Below are 8655 nucleotides of genomic sequence, written 5' to 3' on the forward strand. Positions count from 1 at the left end.
AGTGTGCAGTCTTCTCATTGGGGTGACTTCTCTTGTTGCGGAGCACAGGCTCAATAGTTGTGGTGCATGGGCTTCACTGCTCCACGGCATGTAGGATCTTCCTGGACCAGGGACTGAACCCACGTCTCCTCTTACTGACAGGTGGGTTCTTTACTACTGAGCCACCACCAAAGCCCATATGTGTTCTTGTTAGATAAGCAGTGTTGTTGTTTTATCGATAAGTTGTGTCCTATCCTTTTGTAACTGGATGGACTGTAGCCTGTCAGGCTCCTCTGTCCATGAGATTTCCCAGGCAAGAGTACGGAGTAGTCATTGTTGAAAATAAATGTACTCTTTAGGGTGTAGATATTAATGTTTCAGTAAGCATGCAGTTATATTAAGGTGGTAGTAGCAGGGAGATAATCTTGATTCTATTGGGGATCTTAGGTTTTTGAAAATTTATTGGGAAAATAGTTTTTCCTGTACTGCTGACATTTCTTTTTGGTAAACAGTATCCTTCTAAAAGAAAATCATGAAGGAGAAACTGAGGTGTGTACATTTCCTCAAATGACCAGCACTGTATTCGTGAATACTGTGTGTCTTGCAGTGAACAATGTGGAAGTTGTTCATTTTCAACCTGAAGTAAAATACTTTCAAGAATTAAAAAAAAAAAATACTGGAGTGGGCTGCCATTTCCTTCTCCAGGGGAATCTTCCTTATGAGAGGGAAATAAGATGCATTAAATCAAAATAAATTAAATATGAATGTCCTTCCTGGTAGACATCATTTGTGAGCTAACTGATAACAAAGAACTTGCATGGACTTCCTTGGAGGTACAATGGATAAAGAATCTGCCTGCCAATGCAGGGGACATGGGTTCAGTCCCTGGTCCAGGAAGATTCAACATGCTGCGGAGCCACTAAGTCCATGAGCCACATCTACTGAAGCCCTTGCACCTAAAGCCTATGCTCTGCAACAAGAGAGGCCATGCATTGAGAAGCCTGTGCCCTGCAACTAGAGAGCAGCCCCCACTAGCCATGAGTAGAGAAAAACCAGGCACAGCTGCAGAGACCCAGTGCAGCTAAACCTAAGTAAGTAAAATAGAATCTCTCCTCCACTAAAAAGAAAAAAAAAAAAAAAAAAGAACTTGCATGAAAGTTTAACTGTATTCTAAATTTATGAATAGGTAAGAAAACAGCAGTTATATAAAACTGCAGGTTGTAAGCACAACTTTAACGCTGAAAATGCTTGAAGAAAACATTGTTTAGTGAAACTCATCCCAAAGTTGTTCAAGTCAATAAGGTTATTAAATTCATTGTTTTCTTTTTCTTCAAAACTTAAAACCTAGTGAAGGAGATAAATACATCTTCAAAATTCACTGCTTTGAACTTAATCCACGTTGTTATTACCCCTTATGCAGGTCAAGAAGCAACAGTTAGAACTGGACATGGAACAACAGACTGGTTCCAAATTGGGAAAGGAGTACGTCAAGGCTGTATATTGTCACCCTGCTTATTTAACTTATAAGCAGAGTACATCATGAGAAATGCTAGACTGGATGAAGCACAAGCTAGAATCAAGATTGCTGGGAGAAATATCAATAACCTTAGATATGCAGATGATATCACACTTATGGCCAAAAGCAAAGAACAAGGAGCCTCTTGATGAAAGTGAAAGAGGAGAGTGAAAAAAGTTGGCTTCAAACTCAACATTCAGAAAACTAAGATCATGGCATTCGGTCCCATCACTTCATGGCAAATAGATGGGGAAACAAAGGAAATAGTGACAGACTATTTTTTGGGGCTCCAAAACCACTGCAGATGGTGATTGCAGCCATGAAATTAAAAGATGCTTACTCCTTGGAAAAGCTATGACCAACCTAGACAGCATATTAAAAAGCAGACATTACTTTGCCAAAAATGGTCTGTTTAGTCAAAGCTATGGTTTTTCCAGTAATCATGTATGGATGTGAGAGTTAGACTATAAAGAAAGCTGAGCTTTTGAACTGAGGTGTTGGAGAAGACTCTTGAGAGTCCCTTGGACTGCAAGGAGATCCAACCAGTCTATCCTAAAGGAAATCAGTCCTGAATATTCACTGGAAGTACTGATGTCGAAGCTGAAACTCCAATACTTTGGCCACCTGATGCCAAGAACTAATTGGAAAAGACCCTGATGCTGGGAGAGATTGAAGGCAGGAGGAGAAGAGGACGACAGAGGATGAGATGGTTGAATGGCATCACCGACACAATGGACATGAGTTTGAGTAGCTCTGCGAATTGGTGATGGACCGGGAAACCTGGCGTGCTGCGGTCCCTGGGGTTGCAAAGAGTCGGACACAACTGAGTGACTGAACTGACTGATCACCCCTTAACTGGTTACTGTGTTTGGCCCTCTACAATCCATTCACTATGTAGCAGCAACAACGACAGTATTTAAACACAAGTTGGATCATGTTGGTGTAAAGCTCTGATTCAGGCTTTGGCATTTGATTAGAATGAAATCCATAGTCCTTACCAAGATCTAAATGATCTGGCCTCATGCTATTTGTCCTATCTTTTCTTATATTCCCGACCATCACTCTCATTAACCGTGCTCTTCTTGCTTAATTCTTTCACTTTCTTCAAGTCTCAGATTGAAAGCCATGCTTTCACAAAAACTTGTACATGAATGCTCATAGCTGCATTATTCATGATAGCCAAAATTTACAAACAAGCCAAATAATCATCAAATGATGAATGGATAAAGAAAATGTGGTCTAGTGATACAATGGAATATTATTCAATCTTAAAAAAGGCATGATATTCTGAAACATGTGAGAACACAGATGGACCTAAAGACATTCTTTAAAATGGAAAGCACTTAGAACAAATATTGTAGGATTCCACTTATTTGACATACCTAGAATAGGCATACTGATTATATGGTACAATTCTACATATTTCAAATCTTCATTCTACTCCACTACCCACATACCTTTTCATTGCTAGGTAAATATCTCTTTACTGCAGTGTTCTATATCCTGTGGTCTCGGAATAATGGTTCCTGTGCATTAGCATGTGGAAGGTCAGGTGAGGCCTGAATCACACGCAAAGTTCTGGAGCACAGAGGGAGGCCTAGAAGGACTGAGTGGTCAGGCTGAAAGAATCAACAGGCAGAGAAACAAATGCAATGAGCTACCCCGGAGGGTGACAAAAGCTGCAGAGGTCAGGCAAAGATCAGGCTGCCAAGGCATTGGAGAGCTGGTTTAGTGTGGTTCCAGGGCAAACATGTGGAGAACCGAGCCCTAGCTGTGGGTGGAGAGAAGAGAGATCCTTGGATGTCTGGATCTTAAGTCCTAGTAGCTAAGAGGGTGTTAAAGAGAGTAGTTGTCACCGTCACCAGCTTCCTGTTTCTTCTGTCAGACCTTAGGCCCCGCCATTCTCTTCAACAGTTTGTCAGCTCCTCCTTACTTCTTTTCTTACTGCCTTCTCCTCTCTGGAAAACCGTAAATATTATTATCCCGAGAACCCTTGATTGCTAGATTCTCTAGTCTGAGAGCCTCAAGGCTACTTAGGGGGTTTAGGGTTTGGGGGAAAGAGAGGTGATGGAGGCTGGCTTGTTGCTTGTGCTGGGCCCAGATTGGCTGAGGAGCTCTGCTGTTGTAGTTTCTTGCCTTTAAGAGCTGCCTAGCTTCTCCACAGAGGGAACAGGGACCCATTCACTGTATAACTTGTGGCAAAGATAGGACCGGAGAGTGGAGACGAAGGCCAAGAGGCCAGGCTCCTTGCCTTTGCTTCTCTTCACACTTCAGGCTGTGTGAGGTCATCTAATCCCGGAGAAACCCTGCTCCCAATGTTTGGACTCATTAAATGGAGCGTAGAATGAGGTATGATTTGGGTATCAGGCCAGAAATTTTCAGCATCTTGTAGCGTCAGAAAGTGATGGGTCAGTACCCGGGTTACTCAACCTCACCCCTTGCAGCCTCCAGCCCCTACAGCTGTGTGCTCTAATAACAGAAGCCAAGAGGAGAGAGGCTCAGAAACCTTTCCAGCCAAGGAATCTCCAGTACCTAACTCTCTAGGAGCATCAACCGGGATCAAGTAAAGGAGCACACACAGGATTGAGACTGGGTATGTGAGGCGTCTCACTGAAGAGGTTGAGGTAGCTGTAGTGATCCTTCTTTGGTCCCAGGGAGAGGAGTGGGAAAATAGGAATGTGTAAGGGGCCAAGTGAGGTTCTTATAAGTAGAGAGAATGAGCATGAGAGCAAGGTTGTTCAAGGTTGTTGTTCAAGGTTGTTCAGCAAGCAAAGTTGTTGAAGCTTTTCTCTTAGGTAGGTATGAAGTAGGTTTTCAATGGAAGTGCTTTGTATTTGTAGGTAGTGCAATGGTCTACTGGATTAATCCAAATTAGAACAGAGAATTTTCCTTGGCCCTAGAGGTTCTAAGATTTGTGTTCAGCTTCATGATGTTGTATGACTTTGGACAATTCACTCAATTGTTCTGAAAGTCAGTTACTAAAAATGGGTCACTATAATACCTATCTTACCTTGCAGAGAGGGTGATGACCAATATATATGAGAGTTCTTTGTAAACTCTAAATTCTAAAGCCTTGTTATTTAAAGGGTGACCCACAGATAAAAGTCATTTGGCAGCTAGTTAGAAATGAAAATCTCAGGTTCCATCCCAAATCTACTGAGTCAGAACCTATATAACAAGTTCCCCAGATAATTGCACATAAAAAATTTACACTTGTTCTTAGCCAAAAGGCCGAGAATTGACGCACGTAAAAAGTTGAAGAGCATCATTGTAAAGAACTTCATAAATTAGTGTTACTGCTTGTTTCAAGATCAAGGATCACCTGAGCTTCAGTTTTGCTCTCTTAAGACCATTAAGGGGTGTAAGCTGCCCACCTCTCTGAATGATGGATCCCTTTAGCCCAATTTCTTTAATGAGTATAGTCTTCAGGAAGATGATTGAGACTATACTGGGCTGTGGCTGTGGGATGAGAGGAAATGAGGGAAGGAAGTCTTGGAAAGAAGAAAGGGAAGATGGATGTTGGAAGGAAGAAAGACTATAGAGGTCTTCTGGAAGGAGTTCAAGAAAGCAGTGTTATTGGAGACAAGTGGAGAGCACTTGTAATCCTGGGAGGTGGGGGGTGGACTTTAAGCTCATAAATATCTAGTGTTCTGAGATAAGAGAAACAATTCTCCTTTTTGCTTCCTTTCTCCATTTTTCTAACAGAAAACATGCTTCTGACATGGACTCTCCTCTTGTTCCTCCTAATGGACCAGCCTTCCTTCTCTGAGGCCCAAGACCTCCTCCGTCACCAAACTGACAGGCCCAGAACGAAGATCTCTGCCAACCACAAATATTACTGTGACATGATGATGAAGGCTCGAGGGCTGGCCACTGACAAGAGCTGTAAGAAGAACAAGATCTTTGTCCACAGTGTGTCACCCAGCACTCGTGGCCTTTGCGAGAGTCCAGCTGTGACGTGTATGAAGTCGTCTGAGTTTTACAGCTGCCACCTCATCACCTTCAAAGTCACTCAGTGTAATCTCTACCCAGAGGCTGTGCCCCCGCACTGTCACTATAAAGGTGTCACTTTCCAGATGGATGTGAAAATAGTCTGTGCGGGCAAACGTCCAATTCGCTTGGAAGAATAGCCTCTGTAGTCACTCACCACGGCTGTCTGCTGCTCTGCTTCACCCCATCTCATTCCCTCTGTGATGTCCTGCTCAACCCCAGCTGGTGTGGTTTCCTGCAGAGTCTGGGCTCCCACCGTTCCCTGAGTCCTAGCCCCAACGCCTGCTCTCTCACTGTCAGTCCTGTGGATTTGTGTTAGAGAGATGGTGGAGGCAGAGGGCAGGTAGGCTTGTCATCAGCACCCTTTGGGACTTTTGGTTCTTGTCCTGTTTAATTGCTTTGTCCTGGCTGCAGAGGGAGAGAAAGCTAATGCTAAATTCTTTCCTGGGGCTTGGTCCCTCAATCCCTAGGGTGGAAGAGAAAGTCAGAGCGAGTTGTGGGCAGTTATGCCCCAGGGATCTGCTGAGCCCATTTGCCCCTAAACCTGCTGCTTTAATAAAACTCTCAAGGGCATTGACGATGAATGGTTCTGTGTGTTTGAGTTTCCAGTCCCCTCTCATCCAAGGGGGTGGGTGATAGAGAGGGATTTGGAGGGAAAACCTCCTGTGCAGAAACAAACTCCAGAAGTGTTAAACACCAGCAGTGGGTAGGTGAAAGTGTGAAATGGGCATGCATTTACACATATACATATTATATTATATATTATAATATATGATTATATTCAACACAATGAATTAGGAACATGACTTGGTACAAACTTTTGGGGAAGTAACATAGTAGTATCTATTAGTATTAAAACTATGTAACAATATTTTATAATCATCAAACTTGCTAAGAGACTATATCTTAATTATTTCAATCACTAAAAAGAAAGGATAAGTATGTGACATGAAAGAGGTGCAGATTATCAATACAATGACAATCATTATAATATACAAATGTATCAAATCAACATATTGTGTACCTTAAATTTACAAATGTTATATGTCAAATAACATTTTAACAGAAAACTCACAAAACCTCATATGTATCAAGGATGCTTATATGAGTGTTCTGTGCACTTACTTTAATAAGAGTGTCCCTTCAGGGACTGGACATATTAATAATAGCTCTTCTCTAATGGATTTAAAGACCATTTAATAAAGATATTTATAAATAAATAAAAACTATATATCCCCTTTGATATAAAAAAACAAACTTTCAAATCTATCCTTGAATTTCCCTGGTGGCACAATGGCTAATAATCCACCTGCCGATGCAGGAGACATGGGTTGGATCCCTGGTACGGGAAGATCCCACATACCACAGAGCAACTAAGCCTGTGTACCACAAATTATTGAGCCCTCACTCTGGAGCCTGGGAACTGCAACTACTGAGCCCATGTGCCACAACTACTGAAGCCTGTGCATCCTAGAACCCATGCTCTGCACCAAGAGAAGCCACTGCAATGAGCATCCACGCACTACAGCTAGAGAGTCAGTTCAGTTCAGTTGCTCAGTCGTGTCCCACTTCCTGCAACCCCATGGATTGCAACATGCCAGGCTTCTCTGTCCATCACCAACTCCCGGAGCTTACTCAAACTCATGTTCATCGAGTCGGTGATGCCAACCAACCATCTCATCCTCTGTCGTTCCCTTCTCCACCTGCCTTCAATCTTTCCCAGCATCAGGGTCTTTTCCAATGAGTCATTTCTTCACATCAGGTGGCCAAAGTGCTGGAGTTTCACCTGCAGCATCAGTCCTTCCAGTGATTATTCAGGACTGATTTCCTTTAGGATGAACTGGTTGGATCTCCTTGCAGTCCAAGGGACTCTCAGGAATCTTCCCCAACATCACTGTTCAAAAGCATCAATTCTTCAGTGCTCAACTTTCTTTATAGTCCAACTTTCACATCCATACATGACTAATGGAAAAACCACAGCTTTGACTGGACGGACATTTGTTGGCAAAGTAATGTCTCTGCTTTTTAATATGCTGCCTAGGTTGGTCATAACTTTTCTTCCAAGGAGTAAGCGTCTTTTAATTTCATGGCTGCCGTCACCATCTGCAGTGATTTTGGAGCCTCTCCAAAATAGTCTGTTACTCTTTCCATTGTTTCCCCATCTATTTGCCATGCAGTGATGGGACTGGATGCCATGATCGTTGTTTTCTGAATGTTGAGTTTTAAGAATCTGCCACAGTTTGTTGTGATCCACACAGTCAAAGGCTTTGGCATAGTTAACAAAGCAAAAGTAGATGTTTTCCTGGAACTCTCTTGCTCTTTTGATGATCCAGCGGATGTTGGTATTGGTCTCTGGTTCCTCTGTCTTTTCTAAATCCAAGTTGAACATCTGGAATTTCATGGTTCATGTCTTGTTGAAGGCTGGCTTGGAGAATTTTGAGTATTACTTTACTAGTGTGAATTTAACTCAGATGACCATTATATCTATTACTGTGGGCAAGAATCTCTTAGAAGAAATGGAGTAGACATCAGAGTTAACAAAAGAGTCCAAAATGCAGTACTTGAATGTAATCTCAAAAATGACAGAATGATCTCTGCTTGTTTCCAAGGCAAACCATTCAATATCACAGTAATCCAAGTCTATGTCCCGACCAGTAATCTGAAGAAGCTGAACATGAACAGTTCTATGAAGACCTACAAGACCTCATAGAACTAACACCAAAAAAGAAGTCCTCTTCATTATAGGGGACTGGAATGCAAAAGTAGGAAGTCAAGAGCTACCTGGAGTAGCAGGCAAATTTGGCCTTGGAGTACAAAACAAAGCTGGTCAAAGGCTAACAGTTTTACCAAGAGAATGCACTGGACATAGCAAACACCCTCTTCCAACCACACAAGAGAAGACTCTACACATGAATATCATTAGATGGTCAACACTGAAATCAGATTGATTATATTCTTTGCAGCCAAAGATAGAGAAGTTCTATACAGTCAGCAAAAATAAGACCAAGAGCTGACTGTGGCTCAGATCATGAACTCCTTATTGCCAAATTCAAACTTAAATTGAAGAAAGTAGGGAAAACCACTAGACCATCCAAGTGAAAGTGAAAGTGAAGTCACTCAGTCATGTCTGACTCTTTGTGACCCCATGGACTGTAGCCTACCAGGCTCCT

General features: G+C 42.3%; 1 long non-coding RNA gene across 1 annotated transcript; it reads left to right on the forward strand.

Annotated features, from left to right (window-relative positions):
- On the forward strand, positions 3984–6058 carry LOC106502542. The gene is made up of 2 exons (XR_001296165.2): positions 3984–4088; positions 5201–6058. It is a non-coding gene; the product is annotated as an uncharacterized LOC106502542 (long non-coding RNA).

Source organism: Capra hircus, chromosome 10 (assembly GCF_001704415.2).
Source record: "Capra hircus breed San Clemente chromosome 10, ASM170441v1, whole genome shotgun sequence".
In the NCBI taxonomy this organism is placed as follows: domain Eukaryota; kingdom Metazoa; phylum Chordata; class Mammalia; order Artiodactyla; family Bovidae; genus Capra; species Capra hircus.